Source organism: Sminthopsis crassicaudata, chromosome X, assembly GCF_048593235.1.
Source record: "Sminthopsis crassicaudata isolate SCR6 chromosome X, ASM4859323v1, whole genome shotgun sequence".
Classification (NCBI taxonomy): domain Eukaryota; kingdom Metazoa; phylum Chordata; class Mammalia; order Dasyuromorphia; family Dasyuridae; genus Sminthopsis; species Sminthopsis crassicaudata.
In genome coordinates this window covers 48,239,861-48,256,921 of record NC_133623.1, presented here as the reverse complement: position 1 = coordinate 48,256,921, position 17,061 = coordinate 48,239,861, and the positions used below count along the sequence as shown (strand labels likewise).

The following is a 17,061-nucleotide window of genomic DNA, read 5'->3' as shown; positions in this document are numbered from 1 at the left end:
TTATCTATATATTTATATTATTATATAATATGTAAAGATAAACATATTTTAATAATATAAACAATGGCTATTAAACATGCTCTTAATGACGCACACAATAAATGAGCTATAGTTTCCCCAAACCCAATATAAGTGTTTATGACTTACTCTCAAATTATCTGACTTAGAAAATAAATCATAAGAATCCATTGATTGAGTGTCAATCAATGTCAATCAAAGTCAAATTAGTTTCAAGTGTCCAATGTGTTATCTGAACCTAGATCTGTCCAGACTAGTATTCTATCCACTATACCCTGCTGTCTCTAAAAGTAATACAAATGAATACTAATAAAAATAATGCAAAAAATGGGAAAACCTAGTAACCACATTTTTTTTTCCTCAAGGAAAAGAATAAAAAAATTCTTTCCAAAAAGCAATCTGAACTAGAGATAACTAAAATACTCATTTTCTCAGAAAAAAAGCACAAAAATAAAATTTTAAATAAATTTCACAGCCATGTGTGAACATTCTTTAGAATGTTTCATGTACAGGTTTCTACAGTTCCAGTTTTAGTACAACACATTTAGAGAAAATAAGTTAACACAATCATTTGAATTGGCCGCCTGCACACTAGACAAGGCTCATTTCTCCTTTTTGATTTCTTAGCACATGTAAAACATGCCATAAGATGTCCTGTCCTTCCATGGACAATGCAACCATTTTGAGGTTGGTTCTGACAGATGACACAGGGCTCTACTGTGCTAGAGGGAAGAAAAGATCCCATACTTTTTCTTTGCTTTGTGCTTCTTTTCTCTCAAATTCTCCAGCATCTTCCTGACTACTACATATGATACTTTTAGATGCTGATGCCTGGGAATAATCCTCATTCTCTTGGGAGTCTGATGTCTGTAGTATCTTTTCATCACTTTCCTCAACACATGAGTCCTTGATTTTATTGTTCTTATAATCTGGAACATCAAAGCCCCCTTTTTCCCCTTGTGTGGGATTTTCTAATGTGCCTTTATCCAAAATCTCACCTTTCTCCTCTGGAAGCCAATTTTCTCACAAAGTCCAACATCTGTGGCAATGGGGTGGAAGTGGAGAATTTATTTTGTCACAGGAAGGACACTTCCAATAATTCTGCAATGAAAGAAGAAGTAGAATCAGTCTCAATGGTTCTTGAACATCTATGAATAACAATGCTAGTTATAACAATGTATTCTGTCTGTTTATTAAATGTTTGTTTTGCCATAGAAAGAAGATTTTGCACCTCACTTTTTGTTGTTTGTTTTCTTTTTGTTTTCTGACTCATTTTCTCTCTATTTTGATCTCATTTTTCTTGCGCAGGAAGAGAATTGTGCAAATACGTTAGCACATATTGGATTGGACATATATTTTGACATGTTTAACATGTACAGGATCGCTTGCCATCTGGGTGGGGAAAAGGAGGGGAAAGTGTGAGAAGGGAAGCTCTGCAGGAGTCAATGTTGAGAGATGATCCATGCATATGTTTTGAGGGTAAAAAGCTTTTTAAAAAAAAAAAAAGATTTTGTAGATTATTTTTGCAATATCTCAAATCCTACCCTACCTTTATCTCTTAGCAACTAACTTCTGAAACTGAAATTGTGGTTAACTAGTTTCACCTTTTAGAGATTCTATAGTAAGACATTTTAAATTCTGTTAGTTGTAGATCTTTTTTTCATTGGAATTCATCTCTATTTCTGGCAAGATCTCCTAATATCCATCAGCTACCATGTCTTTTTATTGTGAAGTATTAAGATGAATCTCTTAGCAGCCATTTCCTCCTTCTTCTCCCTTCCTTTTTTGGTAAAACAGAGATGGAAGCAATTTATAAGAAACTGGTCAAATTCTATTCATAGATAGTTCCTCACCTTACAAATGGTTTGTGTTATTTGTTACAAATCGATTTTTTTGAAAAGAATCAATGTTCTCATAGAAATACTGCTAGGAACGGAAACTAGGTTTGCAGGCCCAATTCAGAGAAGTCTACTTTACCTAGAATAATTTTAGTATTACTAGGTACCAAACAATGTAAAGATGGAAAAGGCTGAGAGGGTGGCTAGAATTATGTATAGAGATCATCTAATGGACAGCCTAGTTCCATTGCACTGTGGAGGGGAGCCTGAGGTAAAGCTTGTCTTTGACATCTTCTTCATGATCCCTGAGCGTTTTTCTCTCAACTCTTGGTAAATCTTCCTGGTGTCCTAATGTGATCCATCTTGGAGTTTCACTCATGTGCCCTCTACTGTTCTTCATGTTCCCAAATTAACTATGATATTTTCACTTGAAGCAAAACTTTTAATCCAACTGTCAAGATGTGTTAGAAGAAAGCCTGAATTAAAGCAATGTAATGATTCTGAGCCCTGGAAACCTCCTAGAGTCATCCCTGCATTTCTTTCTTTTTTTTCAAAGGCTTGCAAATCGAATGAACCGTAGTTATTTCAGGGACTAAGTGAAGTAGAAACATTCAGAAAGTGAACATTTGGAAGAGAAAATATTTTAGAATAGGTTCAGGGGCTGCTAAACAGTTGCTTGTCTAAGTTTATCAACTGCTTAGCTCTATCTACACTAGCGGGATAAGCTACAATCAGCAATCTCTTTTCTTCCTGTTGAACACTAGGCTTAACTTGAATGTTTCTTATACTTCAGAGATCTATGATTTCACCCATGTAGCATAATCTCGCTGTGTGGGCCAGGCCATGTGGTTTCTTAGAGACTGTGCACTAAAGTAAGACATTAGAGGCAGGGTCAGATCTCAAGGGCAGAGTATAAGAGGCACCTGGAGGCTTATTCTGCCTGAGCCTGGTAAAAGGGCATTTTAGGTATTGAGTAAACCTCATTGATGAGGAAAAGCCTCCTTGCTCTTGCTGATCATGCTCAAACTTGTGCACTCTCAGTTATATGACCTGGGGACTATAAAGGGGGATGCAGAAGGTGGGAGGGAACTCCAGAAGGGAATTCAAGGGAACTCTGGGGAAGAAAGAACTCCAGAAGGAAGACTAGAGGGAACGTTAGGGAACACTATGTAAAGAGTTAGAATAAAGACCTGTTGCCGCATACTTGAGTGACTTGGGTGTTTTTTAGAGCAACCTCTAAAGAGGTAGCTCTCTGATTGAGATAATCAGATCCAGAGATGTCCAAAGACCTGGGGAAGGTAAGAAACCAGTTGACCCCTGCTGAGGTAAGCAGCTGGGAGTTAACAGTAAGGGAAGCCTTAGCCCTCTGTTTTGCTTTCTTAGAAATCACATGATCTTGAGACATCATATCAAAATCTTTGGGATGCAGCTAAAGCAGTAATAAGGGGAAATTTTATATCTTTAGAGGCTTATTTGAAGAAAATTGAGAAAGAGAAGATTAACGAATTGGGCTTACAACTTAAAAGGCTAGAAAAAGACCAAATTATAAACCCCCAACCAAAAATTAAACTCGAAATACAAAAATTAAAAGGAGAAATCAATAAAATTGAAAGTAAAAAAAACTATTGAATTAATAAATAAAACCAAGAGTTGGTTTTATGAAAAAGCCAATAAAATAGATAAACCTTTGGTAAATTTGATCAAAAAAAAGAAAGAGGAAAATCAAATTGATAGTCTTACAAATGAAAAGGGGGATCATTCCACCAATGAAGAGGAAATTAGAGAAATAATAAGGAGTTACTTTGCCCAACTTTATGCCAATAAATTTGATAACTTAAGTGAAATGGATGACTTCCTCCAAAAATATAGGCTTCCTAGATTAACAGAGAAGGAGATAAATTGCTTAAATAGTCCCATTTCAGAAAAAGAAATAGAACAAGCTATTAATCAACTCCCCAGGAAAAAATCCCCAGGGCCAGATGGATTCACATGTGAATTCTACCAAACATTTAAAGAACAATTAGCCCCAATGTTATATAAATTATTTGAAAAAATAGGGGATGAAGGAGTCCTACCAAACTCCTTTTATGACACAGACATGGTACTGATACCTAAACCAGGAAGAGCGAAAACTGAGAAAGAAAATTATAGACCAATTTCCTTAATGAATATTGATGCTAAAATCTTAAATAAGATATTAGCAAAAAGACTTCAGAAAATCATCCCCAGGATAATACACTATGATCAAGTGACAGTCCTTCACTTGGGCCTAGACTTCTCGGCTTGGTAAGAATCTGCTAGAGCCCAAGTCTCAGTGGAATAACTTTTGAGAAGTCAGGATCATTGTATAATGTTATAACAAGGCATTAGATTAAGACTTTAGTGAAGGCCTCTGCTTACAAGAAATAAGACTAGAAAAAAAAGTTTGGGTAAAAGGCTAAGTATACTTTGTAAATATTACCTCACTTGATCCTCACAATAACCCTGCAAGGTAGGTGCTATTATTAGCGCCCATTCTATAGTGGCTGAGTCAGGCAGAGAATATGTGACTTGCCCAGGGTCACACAACTAGCGATTGTCCGAGGCTGGAAGTGAACTCGGATCCCCCTAACTCCAGGCCCACCACTCTATTATTCACCTTACCACTTAGCCAGATGGATACACGGGGAACAGAAAAGGGCCTGAACAAAAGCAAAGAGATACAAGACAGCAAGTAACCCAGTTTAGCTGCAGCACTGAGGCCATGAGAGAAAAAAAGTGTGACACACTGGTAGAAAAGCCAAGTGGTCAGTACATCTATTCCTGTTCAGCACTTTGTGTAGTGGCCAAGAAGAGACTGCTTAGTCATCAAATTGTAGTATATAAATGTAGCATGATAGTATTGCCCTATAAGAAATAGTTAACTTTGTGAACAACTTGGGAAGAACTGCATGAAATGATGCAAAGATACATAGAACCATACATAAAACAACAACGGAAATTAAAAGAACAAGAAAAAGCTGAACCTCGATTCCCTGACAAACCAATATGGTTCAGTCTGAAGAGAGGCAGGGAATTAGGAAAGGATGATGCAAACAAATGGATAAGCAAACAAATGGATATAATAGAAAAATAAAGACTTATGCTTGTATTCCCCAAATTTTATCCTACACAATAGGTACTTAATACATGTGTGCTGAATGGACTTAAAAAACAAATAATGTGAGGCACCAATAGGGGCATGGAGAGAGTGCTAACCTCAGATGTCTGAGGTCATTTTCCTGATTTTAGGCTTAGCACACTATCCACAGCACTACTTACCTATATCATGTGTTCTGTCACAACTGGGTTGTTTTGTATTGTATCATATATTCATAAAGATTAGTTTGGTTTTATTTATCTGTTGTGATTTACTGGTGATACAAGGTCATTTAAAGTCACATGATTATAAATAAATGTGTATGGTTATACATAAATGTGAAGTTTATGAAAAAATACATAATTAATTTATGTTAAAATATTGAAAAAATTTTAAACCTCAAAAGTACAATGTTAACGTGACAAAAATAAATTGTAGGTGGTAGCACATGGAGACCCAAACACACACACACACACACACACACACACACACACACACACACATCTATATCTACATATACCTATGGTGTGTTGGAAACATTATCCTTATGATGTTCAAACTGCACACAGTAGTTTGGGAAAATCGGTTCCCAGAGACTGTGTGTGACCACTCTGAGATAAGGACATACTACATCAAGCAAGATTCTTGTTAGTGTGGGTTTTAAGTGAAAGGTGAGGGCAGAGGGTGGAGTATAATCCTCTATCGATGCTGGACTTTTGAGAGACAGAGAATAGGAAAGGGGGCACCCTTATGAACAGTAACAGTGGCTGGGTATTTCCCAGAAGCTGTTCTCACCCTCATCCCCCACCCTCACCCCTGCCTTTGCATTCAGACATAATCAAGAACCTTTGAGGGTTTGTTGAGGGAGGAACGAATAGGGAAAGAGACAGAGATAGAGAAAATGTGAGAGACAGTAAAAGAAAAAGAAAGGATGAGAGAAAAAGAGAGAAAGAGAAAGTTAAAAAAGGAGCAAGAATCAGAGAGAGAACAAAAAAGAGTGTCAGAGAGAAAGAGCTAGAGAGAAAGAAAGAAATACCCATGGAAATGAGAGCAAGAGAGAAAAAGAGACAGAGACAGAGTTGGAGATAGCAAGCCAGATGGATCCAGAGAAAGAAATTGTCATAAAGGGAGGGAAAGAAAGAGGAGAGGAGATAGGAGAGGAGAGGAGAAAAGAGGAGAGGAGAGAAGGAAAGGAAGGAAGGAAAGGAAGGAAGGAAAGGAAGGAAGGAAGGAAGGAAGGAAGGAAGGAAGGAAGGAAGGAAGGAAGGAAGGAAGGAAGGAAGGAAGGAAGGAAGGAAGGAAGGAAGGAAGGAAGGAAGGAAGGAAGGAAGGAAGGAAGGAAGGAAGAAGATTCAGAAAGAAATAGAAAAATAGAGAGCAATAGAGAGACAGAGAGGGGGAGTTAGGGAGAGAGAGTGTGTCAGAAAGATGAAGACAGAAAAAGAAAAACATACAGAGCCAGGGAGAAGGAGCCAGAGAGAATCAGAGAGTGAACAACAGAGAGGAAAAAGAAATAAACAGAGAGAATCAGAGACACACAGAGAGAGACAGAGAAAGACAGAAAGACTGAGAAGCCTGGGAGTCAAAAAGAGAAAATGAGAGTCATAGAAACAAAGAGGGGAGAGAGAGGAGAAAGGCACAAAGAGACAGACAGACAGACTCAGAGAGGGGAGGAGTTAGAGAGTGGAAGAGTGAGCAAGAAACAAAAAACAAAAAATTTAAAAGATACATAGAGAAAAAGAGACACAAAAGACAGAATAGTCCTTAAAATAGTCCTTAAAAGGGTCCATCTAGACCTCTAGAGAACCTTCCAGCTCTAAATAGTGATCCCGGGATCTTTTCCCACACTACATCCAATGATCTTCTATGACTTAATTCACTGAAACTAAGGAGGCCTCAGTTTCCATATCTGTAAAATGAGGCTGATGATGTACATGGCATTCAAAGTCTCTCTTTTAAGGTCTATGATGTGATGAGATCATAATTCAGTGTAATGTTCTGTTGTCTCTAATTTGCGATTGTTCTCTGGGAGGAGATCTCTTGGGGAGCTTCTGGGGAGGCAGCCTTAGTTTTAGTTCCAGTACCGGTAATACCCAAAATGCAGCCGGGAGTTAAAGTCCAGATCCTCTATTGTGTCCTTCAAGGTCTTGAATCTTTTCCTGTCAGAATGTCTCCAGCCAGCTTCAGTCTCTAGCTCCCTCTGAATCCAAAGCCTCCAGCCAGCACGAAGGTAGCCGTGGGAATCCTTGGCCCAATCCAGACTGACTCAATTCTTTTGCAAGGGTCAATGTTGAAAACTATCTGATATTATTAAATAGAAAAGCAAGAAAACGTGCTCTTAGTGCACCTTCATAGGATGAACAAAGTTTCTATTATATAGAAATTAGAAGCAGCTGGCAGTGCAGTGGAGGGAGCCCTGTACCTAGAGGAGGGGGTGGGGAGCATCCAGCCCTCAGTCTGTATAAATCTCATGAAATCATTTGGTCTGGCCCTGCCATGGCAATTAGCAGGCAAAGAGGAGAGGAAAGCTAGTCAAAACAGCCTCCCACTGCTTGAGTTTAAGTTGTCCTTAAATGATGTTCTAGATACCCAAAAGGTCCTTCCGGCCAGAATCAGCATTGCCCATGTTTGCATCTGCCCTCAGACAGTAACCAGCTGTTCCCCTGTTAACAGGGGTTAACCTCTGCTTTATTTTCCTCAATGGTTAAATGGAGATAATAATATCACAGAACTTGGAAGGTGATGGTGAGAATAAAGTAACATAATATTGTAAAGAAAGTACTGAGCACAGGACCTGGTAAGTTGTATGTACAAGTAAATGTTTATTCCCTTCCTTTCTTTTTCCATCATCTATCCTAAAATTTTAGGGCAACAGGAAGGAAAATTAAGGACAAATGCACTATGCCAAATGGGAGCTACAAAGTGACGCTTGTTAAATATATATATGTATATATATTGCATTATTGTTCTGTAAGAAATGACCAACAGGATATTTTCAGAAAGGCCTGGAGAGACTTACAGGAACTGATGCTGAGGGAAATGAGCAGGATCAGGAGATCATTATCTACTTCAACAATAATACTATATGGTGATCAATACTGATGGACGAGGCCTTCTCCAACAATGAGATGAACCAAATCACTTCCAACAGAGCAGGAATGAACTGAACCAGCTACACCCAGCGAAAGAACTCTGGGAGATGACTATGAACCAGTACATAGGATTCCCAATCCTTCTATTTTTGTCCGCCTGCATTTTTGATTTCCTTCACAAGCTAATTTTACATTATTTCAAAGTCCGATTCTTTTTATACAGCAAAACAACTGTTTGGAAATGTGTGTGTGTGTGTGTGTATACACACACACACACACACACACACACACACACACACACACACACACACACACATATATATAGTATTTAACTTATACTTTAACATATTTAACATGTGTGGGTCAAGCTGCCATCTGGGGGGAGAGAAGGGGAAAGATTGGAACAAAAGGTTTGGTAATTGTCTGTGGTAAAAAATGTTTATTTCATACAACTATTCATGTTTACAATCAGTTCTCTATATACAACAAACATACATAATGTAAGAAACAATACTGCAATGCTTTTGAAAGTCAACACAAGGGGGCAGCTGGGGGCACAGTGGATAGAGCACCAGCCTTGAATTCAGGAGGACCCAAGTTCAAATCTAGTCTCAGATTCTTAACACTTCCTAGCTGTGTGACCCTGGGCAAGTCACTTAACCCCAGCCTCAGGGGGGAAAAAAAAGTTAACACAAGTATCATCAGTCTGAAGTTAAGTTCTGAAACTTTGTAAAGTTTACCAAATTATTTAAATTGGTAAAGAATACACCAAATATAGAAAATATTCAAAGTTCTGAATATTACAAAAAGTCTTAAATTTATAGAAGCCACAAAATACCCCACTTGAAAAAGTGAGTTCACAATATGTAATTAATTTTTTCTAGGACAACAAGCTATCTTTCAAAGATAATAAAGTAAATTTTAATCTTTGAACATCTGAAATATAGTTTTATAAATACATTACACATTTCTTAGAGAATTATATACAGTATCTGGTTTGAAATTATTCTAAATATGAAACTTTAGTCAAATAAGAGGCCAATGTATATCTCTTAACAGATAAAAAAAAATTCAGATCTAATTTTTTTGGTGGTCAAAACACCAATACAACAATTTAAGCATGGAGCCACAAATTTTCCTTTCAAAAAACTTTGTTCAAAGTGTATTGTCTATTTTAAAAATACAGATACTATATTTGTGGTAAAGCTCTCTAAGCACTACAGGTCATCTTGAGGAGCTTTTGTCATTTCAAAAAAAAAACAAATTTGCAAAACTGTAACTTTTATAATGTTCCAAATTCTAATTTTTCTATTGATTTTAATTTGTATTATGCTTATTAGTACTTAATTTTCTAAAAGAATCTTTCAATGACAGACATTAATAAATTATTACATGTCTACCTTTAGTTTGATACTATATACTGGCAGTATTTTATTGAGAGGGAAGTATCCCGCCCCTCCAAAAAAAAGTTAAGGTTTTAAAGTCAAAATAACTATTTCATCCATATTCATCATCTTGTTTTTAGGTATTAACCATCATAAAATCTTTTCAAAAGAACCTGTTTTATATAGCCATAATTTTTTGTTCACATTTTGCCTTAAGCCTTATTCAGCAAATAACCTCAGGAAATACTTCTATTTTGTTTTCTTTTTTCAATCACAAGATTATTTATCAACAACTCCATTATCCCTTTAATGTCACAGTAAAAAAAAAAAAAAAAAAAAAAAAAGCCAAAGAAAATTCCAGATATTACCTTATCAGTTAAATCACAAAATAATTTCTTTGAATGACATAATAGGTAAGCCACTGTAGTAATTCCAGTTCTTCACTGTAGAACCATTTAAATTTTAATCATTTTATGAAGAAAATCAATATTTAAAGATTTGGATATTACCCTCTCAAATATACATATTTCAGGAAAAGGAAATACTTGTAGTGTTGACTTTAAATTAAAAACCCAACAATTTTCAAACACTGATCTAAAAAGCATAAAGGAAAAAAAGTTTTAGAAAAATATTTTGGCAAACTAAGTTAAATATGGATTTCTCTTTTACTCTACAATTTACTGACTACCAACAATCCAAATATCGCCCAATTTGGGATTCTTGAGAACTCAGTATTTTTTTCATCTGACTAAAGCCAACCTGAAATGATTAGAAACAAATCTACACAATGTTGCAAAATACATAAAATCCTTTAACTCCAAATATATTTTTCTTATTTGCATATTATGATCAAATCTGGTCTATACTTCATAATTCCATCTGCACTAAACCTGACATTCTATCATAGATGACTCCTCTATAAGAAGATATTTTGGAAGGAGCTAAGAAGCAAAAGATAAATTTGGTACGTAGTATTCCACACATATCTATCCAATGTTAATATCACCACCACATCAAGATTTTTCTCTCTTCAGAAATTAAACTATATGCAAAATTATTTAAGATTTTCTATTCTTTATAGCTCTTTATATATCTTAAAAACCAAACTAAGAAGGGTAATGAATATTACACAAAATCTTATTCATTTAGTTAACGAATACCCATTTATTTATTATAATTCATAAGGTAATGTGTTTTTTAATGAGTGTATATGTATAACTAAAAAACACAAAAAAAGAGTGTCAAAGGATTAGAAAAATAATAGAAATATTATTTGATAAATATGTCATATGTTTAAAATCTTAGTAGATTGGAGTAAATTAATACCTCAAAGACATGAGAATGTGTTGAGTCCAAGTAGCCCTGCCTTATGTAGTTTGCTTGGATGTGGGTGAGATTTTGGCTACCTTTAGTCAATGGGACTTCTGTTGGCTGTATATCCTAGAATTTAAGGGCAAAAGAAGTATGACTGCCCCAGATTTAATTATTTTTATCCTTCTTCAATGATAATAGATGAAGAGTTCTACTACTGGAAAAAAAACACTATAATGTGGTTGATTTTAACTAAATGTTTCAAAGGTTCTCTTTCAAAACTAAGTAAATGTTTAATGTCATAAATTTAGTAGTTCCCTCCAAAGATGGAGAAGCCAATCATTTATCCCTGCTCATTCTGTGAAACTCTTGCAAAACGTTCACCAATTGGATGTACCTAACATGAGAGAAGGCTTCCACATTTTTTGATACGATGAAGGTATCAGTAGAATACTCTCCCTTTTGTCCCTTGCTGTTATGAAATATAGTTTTTATTCCCCTTCTGTCAAAAAATACTTTGATGACATTCTATATTCCTGTTCTTCAGAGTGGACTGTTGGTTATGTGATTCCTATTGTTGAGAATAAGTCTTCCTATCTCCCCAAGTTCGATATGCACTGGTCATTCAAAAGGCAGGTTCCATTCCTCATGGAAGGATTATATTTGCAATTCATAAAATTTTCTCTTTATTTAATTTTTTTTTTTGCTGAGGCGAATGGAGTTAAGTGACTTGCTCAGGGTCACACAGTTAGAAAGTATTAAGTGTCTGAGGTCACATTTGAACTCAAACTTCAGGGCTTGAGCTCTATCCACTGCGGCACCTAGGTGCCCTGAATTTTCTTTTTATTAGGGCAGTTAGAAGGAGTATATATAGACAAAGAATAGATGTATGTGTTGAATTTGAAAGGATAATAACTAAAACAATAAAAATAAGGAGAGAAAAAGAAATATACTAAGAAAAAGCAAAAAGGAGAGGTAGAATGGGGTAAAATATCTCATATGAAAGAGCCAAGAAAAAGTTGGGGGGGTTGTTTTGTTTTGTTTTATACTGGAGAAGCAGATGGGGGGGGAAATAAGAAAGAAGTAGTGAACATTACTCTCATCAGAACTGTCTCCAAGAGGGAATAACATTCACACTTAATTGGGTATAGAAATCTATTTTACCCTACAGGAAAGTAGGAGGGAATGCAGATAAGACAAAGGGAATGGAATGAGGATGATCAAGGAGAAACAAGACGAGGGGTGAGGAGGGTGAAGGGAAAAAAAAAACATGTCTGATGAGAGAAAGTGTAAAAGGAGAGAAAATAGAATAAAAAGGGGGAAACAGAATGGAAGGAAATACTGTAGTATTTAGCAATAGTAACTGAAAAAAATTTGAAGCAAGTTTTTTTCTGATAAAGAGCTCATTTCTCAAATATATAGATAACCAATCAAATGAATGAAAATAAGATACATTCCCCAACTGGCAAATGATCAAAAGATATGAACATTTTTCAAATGAAGTAATCAAAGTTTTCTACAGCCATATGAAAAACTGTTCACACTACTGATTGGAGAAACGCAAATTAAAACAATTCTGCAATATTACCTTTTACTTATTATAATGATTAATAACTCAGAAAAGAAAATAAACATTGGAGGGAACATGAAAAAATGAGAAATTAATCAATGGTTGATGGAGTTGAGAACTGGTTAAACCATTCTGTAGAGCAATCTGGAACTATGTCCAAAGGTATATAAAACTATGCATATTCTTTGACCTAGAAACATCACTATTAGGTCTATATCCAAAAATAATTTTTAAAGGAAAAGGACCTATATGAACAAAAATATTTATAGCAGCTTTTTCTGGTGGCAAAGAATTGGAAACTGAAGTGATGGTCCTCAAAAGCAGGAAATGGATGAACAAACTGTAGCAAGTGATTGTGATGGAACACTATTGTGCTATAAGAAAGCACCATAAGGATGCTCTCAGTCTCAGAAAAACCTAAAAAGATTTCCATGAGCTGATACAAAGTGAAATGCACTACGTATAAAAGAACAGCAGTATTGTAAGATGATTTAACTATTCTCAGCAATACAATCATTCAAGACAACTCTGAAAGGCTTATGATAAAAAATGTTATCCATCCACAAAGAAAGAATTGATGATTTCATGAGTAAATATGCATCACCTATATTAAATTGCCCATCTTTCAATGAAATGGGATGAGGAGAAAGGGAGAAAATTTGGAATTCCAAAGTTTTAAAAATTAATATTAAAATTATTTTTCCTTGTTACTATGGAAAAATAAAATACTAAACATTTTTTAAAAGAATGCTGTCTATTGTACTGAGTATCCTGGAGAGTTTGTCTAATCATATGTATATTTAAGAAAGATAATACAGATGGACAATGAATTGGACCCAGAACTTAAAAAAGGTCACATAAGGCTAGGTTCATATGAAAAAATTGCAAAGCAATTTACTGATTCTTAAGTTTCTTATAAGTTCAATTTAATAAAAAATTAATTTATCTATAAATTATAGAAAGGGAGAATTAGTTATGGGATGGATTCCTATAAATATGTTTTTGTTTTTATAAAAAAAAAATGAAAAATAGAAAGGAAGGGGACATTTGTAAAAATATTTCAATATCTTACCTTCATCAGGAATTGCTGTAGGTGCCTAAAAAGAAAAAAGAAAGCATTAAACATTCAGTTGTTCAAAGATTTCCAAAATTGAAATTTCTTTTTCTGGAAGCCAAATGGAGCTCTCCAAATTATAAAACATAAAAACACATTTGCAATATTGTCACGATAAAGCTTATTCTAACTACAAGTGAGAGAGCAAAAACTACAACCAACAATACATTCATAGACACCTGTGAATAATGTTGCTTTTATTAAAAACTCTTCAATAATTACTATTCAACATTTGAAAATCTGAAAAAGAATTATCATCCGTAGAATAACAAGGCAAGTTTAACCTTGGAGTACAAAATGAAGCCTGGGAGAGACTAATGAACTTTTGTCTCAACAGCTCATAATCAATAAGCATTTTTCAACAACCCAAAAGGCAGTCCTAGACATGGATTTAAACCAGATGGTCAATATAGAAACCAAAATGGTTACATACTTTGTAGCCAAACATGGAGAGGCTCTATGTTAAAAACAAGTTAAAACAAGGCCTGGAACTGTCTGTGGATCAGATCACAAAATTCAGACTTGTATTGAAGAAAGTAAAGATAAACCATCCGACCACGAAAGTAGGACTTAAATCACATCCCTCAGGAATAGGAAGTGAAGGTGATGAATCAATTTCAGGGATCAGATCAGATAGAATAGCTAATGATTTATGAACCAAGGTTCATAATATTGTAGGAGGCAGCAACAAACGCATTCGAAAGAAAAAGAGTAAGAAAACAAAATAGCTATTCAATAAAGAAGAAGAGGGAAAGGTAAAAGAGAAAGAAAAAGACATATATAGCTGCATGCAGGGCAGGAAAGAGAAGTGAAAACATTTTTTAACATATAAAGGTGCAATAATACAAATCTAAAATTAATCATCCTCCACAGAACTGACTTCACAGGTTAATGAAACAAAAAAGCTTAGACTTCTTCCTTACCTCATCTTAAAAAAAAATTAAGATATTAATCTAGACAGATAATGTAAGCCATCTATTGTAAGGTCACATACCTGTAAAGTGTTATGGATAAAGGAAAAAAAACTAATATACATGTTGACAAATCTACCAAGATAGTTTTCTTTGCTTTTTTTTCTCAATTTTAAATATTCTGTTATCTAATATCACAAAGCAGTTTGGAAAATTTCACAAGGTCATTTTTGTAATACTTCTGAAAATTACACTTTCAAATAGCTTCACATTCTTAAGAGAAATGAGAAATAAAAACCCAACCCTACTAAAAGATAAGCGTATTGACATATTATACACAGAACTGTAAACTGGCCTATCCATTCTGGATAATAATTTGGAATTGTGCTAAGAAAGTATCAAAATCGTTTATATCCTTGGACCCAGAGTTCTCACTATTACCATAAGGAGACCTCAAATAGAAAAAAAAAAGATCCTTATCAAAATATTCATAACCATAGTTTTTGTTGTAGTGAGAAGTCAGGACACTTAATGGATGGCACTGATTAGGTAAACAAACTGTGATACATAAATATCATGGCATTGTTAGAATGTCATAAGAAGTGATCCATATAAAAAATTCAGGGAAATTTACTCATGTGAACTAATACAAAATGAGCATAGCAGAATTATGAAAGAAAAATATATGGTAACTCTAACAACTTAAATAGAAAGAAATGCTTCTGCAGGGAAAAAGGAAAATTAAAAAGAAATAGAATTTTTTATATTTACCAAGTTCATATTCAAAGAAGAAATGAAAAAAATGCATCTCCTCCCCTATTTGCAGAAATGGGGAACAATAAGTTTAGAGCATTGCATATTTTGCCAATAAAGGCTGATATGTTAGTTTTGCTAAAGTATTCTTCCCCACCCTCGTTCTTTTTTCCCCTCTTTCGATTCAAAACATATTCATCTACAAATAACATTTTGTACATTCTCTCATCCATGAGAAAATGAATCCCCAGAGGATTGGGGGACCAAGTTTTTGGTTTTCTTTGTATCCTTTGCACTTAGCACATAGTACCTGGTTAATTAACATTGTTTAACTGATTACTAAATGTTTGTTTAGAATAATAATGATGATTGGTCATAGTGGTAATGATGATGATGATGATGACAAGGGATAGATCCCTAGTAGAAGAGGATGATAAAAATGAAATTACTATGAAAATAAATTATATTAAAATATATTATTTGTATACTATCTATATATTTGTATTATTATTAAATAAGTAAATATAAACACATATTTTAATAATATATGAAACTCATATAAAACATGTGGTTTAAAAAGTGCTTTCTGACAACATTCCTGTAAATCAAATAATATATTAGAAGAAACATTAACATAATATTTCCAGGAACATTAAAAAAGATTATTAGAAAAATATCTAGTTTTGTAAATAAGTATAAACTTATAAAAATTATCCATCCATTCTGTTATGGATCATGTGAAATCTGCATTAGCAATGAACTATCAAAAAAGGGCAATTATGTTTATACTTTTTCCCCTTTTAATTAAGGCATACGATAAAACATGCAGTAAACTTACTTTAGTGTCTCAAGGGGCATCTGTAAATTGTAATTGCCTTCCTGTTCTTGAAGCTTAGAGAATTCTACCAAGCAGGGGGGTGTTGTCTCTTGTCATCTCTGACCTGAAAAATAGCAGCCAGTTAGTAGGAGTTTCCTCACTATTTTAAAGCAATATTTAAAGAAAATATATAAAATTTAGAGAAAAAAATTTAGGTTGTTCCAAAAATAATGTTAGTGTCAGAACTACCACCAATCCCGTTCTACAGTATGTTTTAGTATAGAAAGATAGTGGGTAACATCTACTTACTACTTGCGTTAGGAATCAAAATTCTTTTAAAATAAGCTTGTCAGACTTTTGGGCTTCAGTTTCCATTTAGTCAAAGGACTGTTTCATGCCCAACAACTTATTCTGTCATAGCCTGAAAGGCATTCCTTCAGTTTCCCATTCTTTGCTATGACAAAAATAACTGATATAGGTATTTTTTGGTACATATAAGCCCTTTTCTTTTTCTCTTTGATCTCTATACAGACCTAATAGTGATATTTCTGGGTCAAATGATAAATGCAGTTTTACACACAGGTGGGCATAGCCCCAAGGTGTTCTTCTGAATGGCAAGAAGAGTTCAAAATGATAATAAATTAATGTACCCATTTTCACATATCCTCTCCAGCGTTTGTCATTTTCCTTTTCTGTCTTCACTGTCAATCTGATGTGAAGCAAAATGACTCCACTTTGTATCTGTTGTAGGCATCATCTCACTATCTGACAACTCAGTCAAAAGTATGCTAAACATGGCACTTTCTAGGACTCTTTGGTTTCCTTGATGTGGCAATTAATTTACATTGATTAAACTTTTTGATAAAATTACTATGTATGCTACTTTTTTATTATTTTCTTCCTTTCCACATGTGAATAGCAATTATCTCTTTAAAGAATTCAGAATCAAGTTGCTTTAATTTATGATAGACCATTTTATCATTCTTCCGTCTTACCATGAAGATCTTCATCTTAGCAAGTTGATGCTCTGACTATACTTGCATAACTGGAATAATTCCAACTTCAATAAAAATTCTTTCCTGATTTAATAAGATAGAACCAATTTTAGGGTTTTCAGTGTTCCTTGGTGGGGGT

At 34.4% G+C, this 17,061-nt stretch overlaps 1 pseudogene; it reads right to left on the bottom strand.

Annotated features, from left to right (window-relative positions):
- Window positions 1-562: 562 nt before the first annotated feature.
- LOC141548596 (E3 ubiquitin-protein ligase Mdm2 pseudogene) lies at window positions 563-16,937 on the bottom strand (annotated as a pseudogene).
- Between the last annotated feature and the right edge of the window lie 124 nt (window positions 16,938-17,061).